Source organism: Ambystoma mexicanum, chromosome 10 (assembly GCF_040938575.1).
Source record: "Ambystoma mexicanum isolate Mex_15411 chromosome 10, UKY_AmexF1_1, whole genome shotgun sequence".
In the NCBI taxonomy this organism is placed as follows: Eukaryota; Metazoa; Chordata; class Amphibia; order Caudata; family Ambystomatidae; genus Ambystoma; species Ambystoma mexicanum.
Window position 1 is genome coordinate 321,077,478 of NC_090932.1, and position 15,718 is coordinate 321,093,195.

The 15,718-nt window shown below is 47.6% G+C and overlaps 1 protein-coding gene across 1 annotated transcript in view; it reads left to right on the forward strand.

Annotated features, from left to right (window-relative positions):
- Positions 1–15,718, forward strand: part of LOC138493169 (disintegrin and metalloproteinase domain-containing protein 9-like) — a 4,098,706-nt gene that overhangs the window by 2,735,289 nt on the left and 1,347,699 nt on the right. The gene's annotated exons all lie outside the window — the stretch shown is intronic.

A 15,718-nucleotide genomic window follows, 5' to 3' on the forward strand; every position in this document is an offset into this window, starting at 1 on the left:
TACCTGATACGCGCTAGAAGTGGTTGATAACTGCGACCACGTCAAGGATGTAGAATGTTCTTGCTTCAGATTCAAGGGATAGTCAAGAAGTTGTAAAGGTAAATTAATGATTGATAATGAAATGCCAATATTAAAAATAGCCATGTAAGGCGACAGAATACTTGAAAAATGCTCAATACAGCACAGTTCTCTGTTCCCATATATATACATTGCGTTTGTGGGTTATGAAATCGAAAAAGAATATATTGATAAATGTCATTATTCAAAAAACGATACACTCATATCAATATCGAAATTATTACAAGGGATAGAACACCTACAATATCAATTAATCTGTTCGGCTACCTACACACTACCGCAAGGGCTAAAGCTAAATCTGGACACTTGACTCACCGGTGGCGGAATGTGGACGAATAGAGTGGGAATAGCGTTTTCGAGCAATTTCCATGTCGTTCGCCGTTTATTCTTCTTTGTTACCCAAGATGTTGTGTACATGTCCATGAAAAGTGCCGGCTGCAGATGCGGTATCGATCACCCCTCTTGTCCTGTAATACTTGTTGGACTCTACTTTCCAGCTCATCCAGTGGATATCCGCAATGTCTGACCCATTCTCTTATTCGATCAACAGTTTTCGGGAATACATGCATTGTAATGCCTTCAGATTTCGCATGGGTCTTCGAAGGGCAACCGCTAATCGAACAGGCAGGTATTGTTGATAAATCTGAAAAGTAAATATCGACATTATTATACAGTCTTCAAGAATAAAGATTTGATACAAAAGTAAATGAATCATACAATGATCAATGCAAAGTTTGTTTTGGTCGCAGGAACTATACCAGTTCATTATGTGCGGCTTAGTATTTGCATAAGTTGCAGAAATGTATAAATGATGTGACTAAAATCTGAACATGTGACTCGTCCCTTGGATGTTCTGTCTTGCACGAGAAGGAAACATGCTTACATTATAGACTGGACCCCCGAAGGATGCAATTCGATGACAATAGACACAGATGAAAATAAATAGATCTATTGATAGCATAGCAATGGAAACTCAAGTCAATAGCAATAAGACCAATGAACATAGCACTATTGTGTACTGTACTCGCAAATAGATAGAAATTTAAAAATCTGCGAAATATGACTAGGATACATGGCCTTACCTTGACCAACAAACAGTTGGATTCAGCAAGCAGAGCAGTATGTTGCAGGAGAATAGGTGGGTGGCCACAGGTAGCACACTGATGGGTTTGCTCTAAGCGGTCACAGAAGTTCACGGATAGCACGACGACGAGCAGATTAGCGTAGATCTCAGTGGTTGCCAGGTAACACGTTCAGGAGTTGACTTGCAAAGCACAAAGATGTTCTCATGAGACATATCAAGTGGTTTATAAAGTATTAGAAACAGGGGTGTGTTTGTGAATGAATGACATAAGTATGTCGTGGTCTTAGGGGGGCGGCCTGCTTGAAGGGGAGGACTGGCTGGAGACACGGGGTCTGAGGAGGCCATGTGAGCGATGGCCCCTGGGCGTGGGATACCTTTTGAAGTGTACATGCTGTTTGGCACCTTGGCCGTTTGCGCCCGTCACAGCCCCCCATGCCAGCGCTCATCCCCGGGTGTGAACCGCTTTTGATAGAGGGGGTGGGATGGATGGGCCTGGGGCGTGCAGATAAGGCACAGGAAGACTGCTGAATGGAGACACACTTATGTGGATTGCAGGGGGGCGGCCTGCTTCAAGCGGAGGCCTGGCTGGAGACACGGGGTCTGAGGAGGCCATGTGACCGATGGCCCCTGGGCGTGGGATACCTTTTGAAGTGTACATGCAGTTTGGCACCTTGGCCTTTCGCGCCCCTGACAGCCCCCCATGCAAGCGCTCATCCACTGGCGCGAACCGCCTTTGATAGTATATCGTTGCTTATCAATAACAAATGCCACATACCGGAGATTCTTGTGAGCACAGACCCACACTTCAACCGGTGTATTATAGTGGTCAAGACCCTAAGGCCTGTATAATCCAATGGTAATTGTTAGTATAGATATATGTGTGACTTTTATAGAGACATAACCTACTGAAAGACTTTGAACAAGTGTTATTTAGTGCATGCATTATCGAGAATATGTTATGTTAGCTTAGATAGATAGTGACCACCCTGCTTCACAGCGACCAGACCTTCACCCATTCGGAGCACAGATGTCTGACATCCATCCTTGAATGGAGACACACTTGATTCATTTAAAAAATCGAAACAACCGTTGTTAAAATATATGTGGTGTTTTATTTTGTATCTTATTTTCATGACACAAAAATACAAGACTTTAAAGATTATACAGGTCAGGTTGCAGCACAGCGAGAGAAAATCCCCTGTACTGACCGCTGTCACTCGGGAACGTTTCTCTAATGGCACGAGCGGGTATCACTCTTCGAACGCGGTGTTCAAGCCTCCCGTGGAGCCACCATGTAAAGGAACGATAGGCCACCAGCCTGTACCACCTGTGAAAAGGAATGAAACAAACTGTTTTTAAATGACCAAGATAAGTTTAATAAACGTTTGTTGTCAATGACAATTCTTGTAACTAATGGCATTCTGCACAGACAAATGCTATCTAGACAATGCACACTATTGAACGACTTACATGCGTTACAATGATATGTAGATGTAATTTTGGATATAGTAGAAGAACATGAAATAGGAGTGGCATGACAAGCAGAGTATACTTACTCGTTACTCGGATTACGAGGACGAACAGTTGCGCGAACTTCGTGCATAAGCACCATCATTATTCTCAACACGGCCCGTGTGAGGCAGGCTGCCCTGAAGTCTGGCAGCTCGGTGATGCATTGCGGTCGTGGCTCGTCTTCCGAAATGTAGGCCAGGCCTCCCGAGTTTTCTCGGCAGCAGCAGTTCTCCTCCTCGGTTGGCATTAGCTCACACCGATTGCATGTGCACCAGGTGGAGACGCCGTCCATGCGACTAGGCCCAGGCTCTTCATCTGTTGATTCGTCCTCCCAACTGCCGTCCGAACCCCCATCGTTTTCGCGTGCTTCCCTTTCCAGTAGTTCCTCCTCGGTATACTCGGGCTCGTACATGTAGGGCATTATTGTAGCCATTGTGTGGTAAACAAAGTAAAATAATTTACCGAGATGGTACAGGTGTTCACACGGGCTACAAGCGGCGAAGGTAGCTGACCAGAGCACAGAAACGAGTTACAGAATACTCTAAGTAACACAGAGAGAGGAATGGAATCGAAAATCTGCTGCTGTGTGTTGTGAAACGGTCTGTTCATACTTATTGAGGAAAGAGGCGTCCTGCCATTTCCATGGTGACACATCATTAGCTGAAGCGCAGCGAATGTTGACACAAGACGTGCTTTGGCGTTGGGAAATGGGCAGTACGAGTCTGCTGATGTCAGGCTCAGGGGCAGGGGAATTGATTTAGTGCCGCAGAAGCAGGTCAGCCAGGGCGATGCGGCAAGTGATAGGATTATCACAAAATGGCGGCGCCCTGGTGTCTGTTTTCGCGTGCGTTTATTGGACGAAAACTCGGGTAAGGTCCATAGGAAAGTTTTCTAAAATCGAGCCACTTAGGCTTAAAAAAACATGGCCGACCCGTAGGGACAATAACATTTTTTACTAGACCATGCCTTTAAGCCTGCCGGATTTTAAAGGAAACCCGTAGTCCAAGCATTTCTTGGAATGTGGATGGGAGGTGGAGGGAAGCGTGTGCACTGCACTTCCCTCTCCCAAGCCAGCCGGTGCCACGTTATGCATGTGCTTGTGCCCCTGCTCCCTGCCGAGTCCAATAACAGAGAAAGCAACAGCAGGACGACCCGGAGACTTGAGCCTACACCATACACTGCCAGCTTCATGGAGGTATGAGTACGGCACGTGAGGGGAATGCAGAGTGCTGGACTGAGGAGCAGTCGATAATCAGTCCACCTACCCATGGCGGAGGTTGGCAGCTACACCTGGAGCGTGTCAGACTGCAGGGCGCACCTGTTCCATGCCCTTTTGGGCCCAGCTCAAGCACACTTCCCCCTCAACCCAGTTCAAGAGCTTGGTCCACTCCCCACGCCGCTTTCCCAACTCACCAATGTTAAGACGGATTTCTGAACTCTGTCCTGGCGGCGCAGAAGTTCAGAAGGCCAACCTAATTACTTGCAACAGGGTAACCTCTGGACAAGCCAGACCAATCACGGTAGCGATCGCGGCGGTCAAGACTAGGTCTCAAGAGGGGTGAGGGTGACTGAAAGCCCGCAATGAGCACACAAAGCAAGGACACTTACAAACTACTCCAAACAGGTGTTATATTACAAATATATACACATTTATTCCAAGGCCTTTGCAATAATGACCGTAGCGAGAAATCACAATAAAACTCTAGTAAACCAACACATACCAAACCAATACAATATATATACAAATACAAACGAGTCTAAAGCGTTAGATGCACAAAATGTGTAGTCCACCTAGAAGGGAAGGAAAACAGGCAGTGCGAAAGAATGCTTAGACCAAGTCCGCCTTCAGAGGCACCTAACTAAAAGGAAGTCCGAGCCCTACGAAGAGTGGAGCCTTGTGCTCAAAAGTACCTGCACACGCTGGTGCCAACGGGCAAAAAGGGGAGTCTCTTCGAGGGAATCAGGCAGTTCAGTTTAGTGCACAAATGAAGAAGAACAGAGTTCCGCGACTCAAGCGCAGCCTCCACTGTGGGCAGAAGCAGAGCGCGAGTACGGAAAGGCGTGCTGTTTTGACACAGTGGGGAAAAGCTATGGGCTCCTGCAGGAGGGCGACCAGTTCCTAGCTATGCTACTCACCGGTCCCCGATGCAAGCAGACCCAGGCTTCTCCGCGTCAGTTTCAGTGCTGGCAGGTTCAGGAGAGCAGGGGACGTCTCGTCGTCGTGTAGATTCTGCAGCAGCAGAGTTGAGTTAAAGATGTCCCAAGCGAAGTGAACCCACACAGTTTGTTACCACAGCAGGGCAACGGAGCGGCCGTGTGTATCTCAGCCAAATGTACACTACTCACTTCCGACCTGGGAATGCCAAGTGTACGAATCGTGTGAGAGTGACAAGGACTCGAAATACAACACAACCTGGCGGCGTTTACAGAGCAAGACTCCTGTGTAGGCTGGTCAGTCTGCTGGATGGCCCAGAGACACTTCCGAAGGCTTACATGCAGGAGATGGTGAAGATGCCGAGAATAGCTGTTCCCGCTATTCCAAGGGTCGAAGTACCAGTACAGGCCTTCTGGTTCGATCAGAGGTAGAAAGGGTTTCACAAAGCGACAGCAGTGCAGAGGAGCAGTCCTTCAGCGGGTCACCAGCGATTCCTCGGTTCAGCCTCGTGGTTGCAGGATACTTGGCTCCTGTATTCCTTCGTTTGTGAAAACTCAGGAGATCGACCTGGTAGTGGCGTTTCCAGCCCCCTTTTATCCTCGGTTCCCTTCGCGCCAAAACGGAGGGGACCCAATGGGAGATCCGCTCATCAACACTCACACCATACGTGGACTATCACGGACCACGGTGGTCCCAGGCATTCACACCACCCTAGACTCTCTGGCACCCAGGATGTGTATTTGGACCAGACATCCCAGCCCACATCCTGGAGGCACACACAAGGGCTGTAGAAGCCCGCGAAAGCATCTGTGTTTCGCGGGAAAGTACATGCCCAAATAAGGAAGGCCCTGGGTTGGCTCGACCTGGGGAAGGTGAAGGGAGCAAGACGGTCAGCGGACAGGACAAAGGAGCCTCGTGGTCTGGCCATTTTGGGAGCCAGGCCACCATTTTGGGCTAAGCGCGAGAAACGCGCTTAAAACGCCAAAAGGAGCTCAAAAACACAAGAAACGATCGCTGCCACCATTGCCGTCCGTGATTCACTTGCACCGATCAGTTACAATCCAAAAAGAGTATCTAGGGCCCGTAGAAGGCTAGAGACCCAAGAGAGCAGTAACTTAGCTTACAGTGCCCTCTTGTGTCATGTTGCACGAAAGCCGCAACATGATACAGAAACTACGGAAAACAGCGTTGTCTTAAGGGCATGTCAGTTTCCCCGTAAGAATGGAGCGAAAGCCCAGAGGAGTGCGGCAGAAGGCTGCACTTCTCTGGCAAAGTCTAGATCATGGTGAAAACAACAGCAAAAAGTTTAGGGATTGCCACATGGAAGGAAAATTACCCACAGTTAAGAAATCTTTCCTAACAACCAACACATTGCCCTCTGCTGTCTACGAACTTGATAAACACCAAAGTTTGTACAACTATGTGCACGTTTTCATTTTGCAACATGACAGAGGCTTGCAATGACGATACATAATTAATTTTAGTCTTCAAATTAATTTACTATTTCAGGGATTGCTTGAATAAGCAACATTATGTAATGCTATTGTGCTTCAGACGGTTCACACTTGAGGTTAGTTTATTTAAGGATGAAAGTATGTATGCTCATTTGGTTGCTACTGCACGAAAGTAGCCATTCGTAGAGTGGTTATCATAATATTGCCTTTAATTTATTTTATTTATTAGGTATTTATAATGAGCCTATACAGCCAAGTGATCTGTCAATTTCGTCAGCATGAACAAACGTTATTAACATCCACATTCCTAAACAAATGTGTGTTTGAGAAGGTGTGACGAAGCCATGAACTAATACAGTAGAGGGGACAGACTTCTTGAATATGGAACAGTCTCTAGGACTGGGAATTTTAGCCAGAGCATTGTTTGGGTTTGTTTTAACACAAGGATGAGGCTGCGGCCAGGAGGCACAATTAATTTATCCGGGAGCTCAAGTTTCCCTATTCAATGCGTGAGGAGAAATTTTACTTAGAATTCTGGGACTTGTATTTTTGTCATTCCTGTTTTACAGTCAAGACTAAAAGTCCCAGAATTTAAACTAAAGAAACAAGACTGGATGTATTTCTCACGCATGAAATGGGGATTTTGTGAGCTCTAACTGTGTGCATGTGATTGGGAGCATACTAGCGGTAAAAATAACCAGCCCCATACAGCACGCTGCCAATACTGCCTGTCTTTTGGATAACAATAAGAGAAGAATAGAGCACCCAAATGTCCCTTGAAGTAGAGCTTGTTGTGCCCCATATTAGCATTCCTCGCTTGCACAGTGTGGATCACTAAACACTTGCTCAGTGGCGGACCGCAGGCACCGACCGCCACTGCATCACTCAGTTGCGCATATGACTGAAAAACAGCCCGCACACAACTATTTTTTGGCGCACAAAGCCCAAAAAACGTACAGGGAACATTGTACATAATGCATCCTACATTGTGCAGTTCAGTGCTTCATGCTGTGGTGTGCCTGTGCAGATTGCCAGTTTGAGCACTGTCTCAAATGTGGTGAACTGTTGCAGTATCATTCCACATCCACCAGTGCAGAGTGAGCTAGGGCTGTTGGACTGGACTGAAGGGAAGCTATCACCACTGAAGTTCTTGCAACTAACACTATGACTGGAATATCTCCTGAATCTGCAAATACACAGCACTAGCACCACAGTGACTTTTGTAGAAGCATCAAACAGAGCACTGCAGTTGGCCATAGGCCTGCTGGAAGAATTCCAGAATGGCCAAAGGAGATTCATGCCCTTTGGGAAATCTCTAGTCCAACAAATGGGAGCTCCTTCCTGAGCTCCATCTTCTGTCTGACGAATACAGTTGCTTCCTTCATCCCCCAGTCACTGCCCAGTTTCCTACCAAAGGCTGTCAGCGGCACCCATCGCAACTATGGGGTTGTCCTCCTGCGTGGCCTCTGTGGCCTCTGAAGCGCATAGGACCTGCACTAGGGCGATCCAAGCTGACACCCCCTTGACTGTTGCCGAAGGATCTGAATGCACCACCCCCTCCATACCACTCTCTCAGCCTGCGGCCATTTCCTCAGGTCCCGCCACCAATCTTCTATATTGACTCCCCTCTGCCTTTTCCAAGCCATTGCTATTCGGCATTTTAGCCAGTATATATGCCAAATCCTTCATCTTATGAACTTGCCTGTTACGTTTACCTGGTCTCTGCGGGGACGTTGGGGCACGGTTGCAGCCCTCCCAGGAAGTAGGACCCCTGATCTGCTGCCTCCCACTGCAAATAGGCTGTGGGTTGCAGCGATGAATGGGAACACTGCTCCTGCATAGATATGAGAGGACGTAAGTTTGCTGGCCTGTGGGTGAATTACCTCTCAAACCCTTCCTCCCATAGCGTGGTGAGCATGCATCGTCCCATTAAGGCTCATCTGTAATTTAGTAATGGTGAACTCTCCGTCCTGCTACTTCTGGCAGGGGCGCATGTAGAATGAGGACCGAGTTCCTTCACTGGTCCTTTATACGCGGTGTCCAGTCCAGCTGCGACGATTCCACGCGTTTCGGTTAAGTGTCTTTCTGTTTTCTCTTCGTCTTGAAGTATTGGTATTGTCTTTTACACAGCCTGTTATCAGCTCTGTAATAATGTCTATCTTTCCCCCAAATAGGTGTCATTGTGGTCCATCAGGGCAACAGAGCCCTAGGTGGCTCCAGATGAAGAGTGGAGGATCCCGCGGCGGTCCAGCAGCAGGTAAGTGGGCTTTTAAGGACAAGCGCAAAGAGTTTTGCAAGTGCGACCTTAACCTGCAGGTTCGTATGTCTAACCTTGCCTTTTGTCTTTTTACAGGGTCCGCCTTCGTGGAAGAAGATGTCGTGCTGCGGAGTCCAGAGCCGAAGTTCTGCGTGCCAGAGGATGAAGAATGGACACCAGGCTTCAGCAGTGAAGAATGCAGGTGAAAGCTGACTCGTGTATGGACAGGATACTGGATTCCCAAGGTAAGTGCTGTTTATCCCCGGCGGCGTTGCGCTGCATGCGAATGCAGATTAACACGAAGCGTGCGCCTTGGGGTTGGGCTGGCTTTTATAGCTGAGCTCTTAAAGCCACGCCCACTAGTTCAGTTCTGCTTGCCACACCCTGCCACTCCTTGAAGTTGCACGTGCAGCTTAAGATCGAAGGCCACACCCGGACTGATTGCACACAAGTGGAAAGTTCTTGAAAGCACTCCTGCCCATAATAAGAGTCTTGCTTATGTTTCTCTATGAGCCTGGCGCCAAAGGCGCCAGGACTGAGTCCAACCGGGCCCCCTGTGTATAATAAACGTCCCAAAGGGACGTGTGTGAACCATGGTGCCCCTTGCTCCCTCCACCTGATGTTGCAGCGCCTGTGATCCTGGGCAAGTGGCCATGACATTGCTTCGCTCCCTTTGGCCGCGGGAAATGACCCAACAAACATGCCCCCAGGGAGAGAACATCTAACGTCGACCCACATTCTGGCTGCCACCTCCCCCCAATATCTACGTACTGTAGGACATTCCCAAACATATGTAGTATACCCGCCTCCTCAGAATTATACCTCGGGCAGAGTCTGGTGCCGGCTCCTGGAAACCGAGAAATATTCAAGGGAGTCAGATAGGCTCTATGTGTTACGAACAGCTGAATCAGTTTCAATCTAGCATTCTGGAACACTCTCTGGTGATATCCCAGGACATCCTTCCATTGTGCATCAGATAAAGGGGCTCTCAAGCCTTTTGTAAGTAATAACTCATATAGCCTGGATATTGTGTGTCCGCCCTCCGCAATGTCATACAAGGTATCCACTACTGCATGCTTTATCCATATACTCTGTCCATGTGGGCCAGCGTCCTATTAGTTCCCTCTTAATCGTACAGTATAGTAAATATTGGTCCCCGGGTATCGCAGTGATGTCAAATAATTTGCCAAATGGTATGAAAGTAGTGTCCGTATTAAGTCCCCAATTGTGGCCACCCCACCGGGTTCCCAAATGGCTCCTATCCCCAGCCGCGCTTGTGTAGAGGTTGATACCACCAACACCAAAGGGATCTGGGCAGAGATCGGGTCCACTAGCCCTATCTGTTTGAGTGGCCTTTGCCACACTCACACCCCCAAAGACACCAAGAGCTAACCAATACGAGCCATAGGCTTTTTGCCCCACAACAGTTCCTTTAACTAACAGTGTGGTACAGTGCGCATGAGCATCCGCATGTCAGGGTTGGGGTCGTCTGCCAGCCAGTCCACTCCAAATTACAGCTGTCCCGCCAAGTAATACAGCTCAAAGTGTGGAACCCTGATTTCACCTTCGTCATAAGGTCTGTGTAGGGAGGACAACGCTATCCTGGATCTACCCTCCTGCCACAGGAAACCTACACATAATGCGTTCAGTATCCTAAAGAAGGACTTAGGTATGTAGTGAGGAACATTTACAAAAAGGTGTAACAGCCGAGGCAAGACCACCATTTTCAATAAAGTCGCTCTGCCTATTAACGTCAAGGGAAACCTATTCCAAAAACCTCATGGATTTTTTAATTCCCTCCAGGGTACCCCCAGTGTTGTTTTCATGCTCTCTTTCAGGGTCATGGTATATGTTAACTTCCAGGTATCTAAACGTGTCCACCGCCCATTGCAGTGCCAAAAAATCGAGAGTGTGTGCTCGCTCCTTCGAGCCAGACCAGCCAGCGGGAACCGGGAGTACTTGTCGATACTGATCTTTATCCCTGACAGCTCCTCAAGCAGCGACAGAGCTTCCATATTCAGTTCCAGATTGTCTTCCGGGTTCTGGATGTACAATATGATGTCATCAGCCTACAATGATATTAGGTGGCTAACACCATCTATAACAATGTCTGCCTCAAGATACTCAGATCTCAAAAACGGAGCTATCGGTTTCATGGCCAGGATGTACAGCAGTGGGGACAGCAGGCACCCCTATCTGGTCCCTTTTTCCAAGTTCCCAGGAATCCGAAATGTGTTTACCAGTTTTCACTCTAGCGACTGGCTGGGTGTAAATCAGTCACACCCATGTCAAGTACGTCTGCCCAAAGCCTAACCTGCTCATCACTGCATTGAGCCATTCCCAGCACACCGAGTCAAACGCCTTAATCATGTCTAGCATTGCTATAGCGCACAGCGTTACTCAGGAGGCTGTATGATCAATGACATGATGCAACCTACGGAGGTTCCAGGACATATTCGGGGGATTCACCAGGGTAGCCGTCAGGATCTTGCTATCCTGACTGAGCATGGACAGGGGCCTGTACGAGTCGCATCTCAAGGGTGACTTTCGTGGTTTGAGGAGAGGGTTGATAACCGATTCCCTCAGGCTGAGGGGAAGGACCCCTTTTCAAAGTAGTCTTGAAAGGCATATAGGAGCTGGGGGGGGCAAGCTCGTCTATATATTCATTATAAAACTCCCCAGTCAGGCCATCCAAACCAGGTGTCTTGCCTATAGGCAATGCCCTAATCGTGCATCTTATTTCTTCCAATGTAATGGGCTCTTCCAAACTCTGGATCTCCTTGTGGCTTAAGCAAGGCAAGTCTGTCCCACTTAGCACCTCCTTTATGTGTGTCTGTGATACCTGTGGCCCTTCATGATAGAGGGTACTATAAAAAATCTTTAAATGTTGCATTGATTCAGACCTGTGTATAGCATAAAGCCTGATTCTGCATTTGTATTGTGTGAATTGGGCTGCTCCCCTCCTCTCTTTTGTACAACCAGGCCAGCAACCTGCCTGGCTTATCCCCTTCCTTATGTTGTCTCTCAATATATTTCACCTAATTATGCTTCCCCAGTCTTTCCCAACACACCAAACACTTATATCTGAGCTTCACTGTATACGCCCCGTCATCATTCTGACCTTCACGGGTGTTAGGCAGAATCCTGTGCAGTTCCCTTAGGGAGCACTACAGAAGATTAGGACTACAGGTGAGAGCAATAAATCCCCTTTGGTATCAGTCTGTACCACAAAGATTTAGTTGGTAGCTGTGGCTGAGCAGTCAGACTTATCTCAAGAGGGAAATGAGCAGTATTCAGGGTTTACACAATAGGCCTTCGGTACTATGGAACAAGGAAACACTGACCAAAGCTTTGTATTAAAAAAGGAATATATATATTTATTTTATACACTTCTAGTTAAACACATTTATCACAGTTCTCAAGCAAGTTCAATTCAGTCAAAGAAAGTATACACAACTCCCTAGTTAAATTGTAGACAAGTTTGAGCAAGAGTGAAAACTGAGCAAAACAGCACTGTGAAAACCAAACACAAATGGCACTCGAGCAATTCCTTACAAGGGAGGAAAAAACACAAGTCGTATAGAAATATCTTCTTATAGGCCCCAGCAACACTTCCCATGAGTTTGTGAACCAGTTTAGGCAAGGCAGTACATCAGTATAGCAAATACTTAAATGAAAACTGAGCAAAATGGCACTTCACAAGGTTTAAAAGTGGGAAGGAAGGGGTGGTTAGTAGGTGCACCAACACAGTTCTAGTTGAGAAGCAATCTAGTGAAGGCAGTTCTAACACATTTAGCCACAGTCAGTAGGCCTGTGCCAGAGTCAGTGGTACAGGGCAAGGGCCCAGGAGCAAAATGTTCTTGTAGCTGCAGTCAAGTCTTTGGTTAACGATTTTGAAAAGGTGGATGCCGAAGGTGAAAGACAATGTTAAGAGAGAGGGGCGGCCAAACCAACAGGTAGGTAAAGGATTTAAAACACCTTTAGCTCTACCACGTAGAAAGGGCGGCCTGGCGGAACAATGTACCTTTAAAATGAAGAAGTGGCTCCTGCGGTGGCGGTTGTTCCTGGTAGTGGCTGCAGTTCGGGGGATCCAGCAGAGGAAGAGAGGCTCTCGTCGTGGAGGAAGGTTCGAGTTACTGGACTACCCAGGGATGAAACCAGCCGCGGTGCTGCCCGACGAATAAAAGGTATGCTCCTTTAAATCGCGGTCCGGGTGGACGGGTGCCTGGCTATCCGGTCTCCAAGTACAGGGTACTGGCGATTCGACCAGGGCAGGTCCGGGAAGGCGATTGGCCAACTGGTTGGCCCCACCAGCTCAAGGGAAGAAGGCTCTTACAGATGAAGATCTTCTCTCGTCGTGTGGAGAAAAGTGGTGAGACACTGTAGCAGGGCTTCATCGGTGGTTCAGTCGTTGCAGATGTCTTTGGCTTCTCTCCTCTTCGCCTTCTTAGTTGCAGTGGTGACGTCTTGCTCTTCCAGTCCTCAGGACCCTGCTTTATACAAAAAGAGCCCTATTCATACAGCCTAGCACAGTGGAGTGGTCATCTTGGTGGGAGTCCCTCCAGCCTATCAGGATAGAGTGCGACATTGGTTGCTCAGGCAACCCTGTCCAGGGGTCCTACTCCCCCTCCCACACAATGGACCCACCCCAGACTCAGTGGCGCCGAAAGGAGGGCTTCTTGGCAGAAGCCCGCCAAAAGGACGAACAAAGGATCCCTGACCTGGGTTAGGAGTTTAGAGGAAGAAACGAGAAAGAAGTTATATTAAAGTTCTGGCAAATAAAACCTACCAGAGTAAAGTTAATATTAAAATACACCGGCGGCATGTTAGAGGCTGTCAGAAAATGTGGTGGCATCGAACAATGGGAAAATCCCATAGGAAAATATTTGCGGTCGAATATTTACAGTAGTAACCACTGCCACCAGACAGAAACTTTTGAGAGAGAGACTGTACGGTACCCTCTCAAAAAATGAACATAAGGGAAAAACTATTAACCCTTCCCAGTACCTCCATAGTAAGATGGGTTGTACTGGTTTAGTTCACAAAAATTGACTAGTAAAGTCAATGGGGACTTTACATGCCCTGGGAGACAGTAGTCAGTACCAGGGTATGGAGTCTATGTTTGAGGGTTGCTACGACACCCCTGTGTCACTGCACGGAGGTTGCTGTGTAACACATGTGAATAAAGATGGTTCCCATGGAGGTGAGAGAAACCCCATAGACATTAAACACAAAAATAGCCTAGAACACACATAGCAAAAACGTCTAAGAGTGGGAAAAAGAGTCTCACTCTTAGCGGGAGAAAAAAACAAACCCTTCAAATCCAGCAAAGCTGCTGGGGGACGCTATAGGTAAGGGAAATTAGCCATAGAATGAGAAATATCCCTAATGGGGCTGCTCCGCCTGTCGTAGTTGGTCCTCCTTTTCAGTTAACTCTCTTCCCACCCTTATTTGGACACTATTGGATTCTGCTATGGTGGCGTCCCTGATGACGAGCTTAAGGGCTTTTCATAGAGTGCCCACACTGGGGACGCTACCCTGGTTATGCTGGATATATTCAACAATGCTTTTTTTTATGTGGTCACGAAATGGGGCATCATGTAAGTGTTCGCTTCTGAGTCTCCACATAGGGATTGGGGGTCGAGGGTATGCATACTGCCATTGCAAACTAAGACGTGCATGGTCTGACAGCACGCTGCCGCTATATTCATTAAACGTAAAACCTTCCATACTCTCCTGATCAGTAAAAAAATAGTCAATCCTGGTATGGACTGCATGCAGAGCTGGGAAATGAGAGTAGTGTCTAGTGTCTGGATGCAGAGCCCTCCAGATGTCTATTAAGTCAAATGCATCTAAGAGTGTACACAGGTACCTAGCCTGCGGGCAGGTGTTACGCTCACCTGGTCTCTGCGGAGGTGTTGGGCCACGGTTGCAGCCCTCCCTGAACTTGAATCACCCCTTCAGGCCTCTCCCCCAGTAGAAAAGCTGTGAACGGTGGTACATGGTGATACTGCTCCTGCGTGGAGATAAGAGTGTGTGAGTGCGCCAATCTGTGATTGTTGTACCTCCCGAACCCTTCACCCCAAAGTACGGTTTCTGTGAGCATACGCCGGCCCATAAAGCTCACCTGTGAATTATGGAAGATAAGTTCTCCATCCTGCTACTTCTGGCAGGGGTGCTTCGAATGGGATCTAGTTCCTTCACTGATCCCTGATAAGGATTAGTCCAGCCCAGCTGCGACTATGCTTCTCCTTATGATTGGTAAGTCTTTCTTGAGCTCTTGTGATGCTGTTCCTTCTCTTTAATGTCTGTATATGTTGCTCCTATTAATTCCTGCAGTAATGTCTCTCTTCCGTTTTCTTCCCTTCGATGGAAATGCGGCCTCAATGCAGCTGTGAGACGTAAGACGCGGCCGGATGGAAGATGGATGCAATCGCAATGCTCGACAGCAGGTAAGTGATGGTTTAAGGGAAAGCGCGAAGTATGGCGAAGCGCAACCTTAAACGGACTGTTTTTTCAATGTCTAACCTTGTCTTCTGTTTTTCCTTGCAGGCGCTGCTGTCGATGATGGAGTGCGTCGTGCTGCGGTGCCAAGATGAAGATTTTGCCGTTCCGGAAAGTGTAAAGATGAATACTTCGCCGAAGAGATGTACAGGTAAGAACAGGTTCCTCTAGTTGGTAAGTATGCTGGCAGGAAGCAGGATGTCCAGGAAGCAGGATCTTCAAAGGTAAGTCTGACCTCAGGCGACTGTGAGCGTTACGCTGCTTGCAAGTGCAGAATAACGCAAAGCATCTGTCTTGAGGATCGGGGCAGCTTATATAGCTGAGGTCGTGGTCACACCCATTAGGGCCGGCTTACCAGCCACACCCTGCCACTCCTAGAGAGTGAGCACGTGCAAAGGCAATCCATTAGCCGCCACCCCCAAGAATACACTTGTTCAAGGTTCATGCATCCTGCTTAATGGATGGAATGTTCAATGCATCTGAAGTGCTATGTCCATAATAAGTCTTTTGGTGTTAAATGGATGTTCTTGTTTACTTTTGTTCATGACATAAAACAGAAAGTAGTACCAGGGAGGCAAAGGAAAAACTGATGTGAGAAAGGAAGGAGGAGGTATATATTAAATCATTATTTCATTTTATTTTGATTTAGGTATAAAAATATCAAAATCACTGAA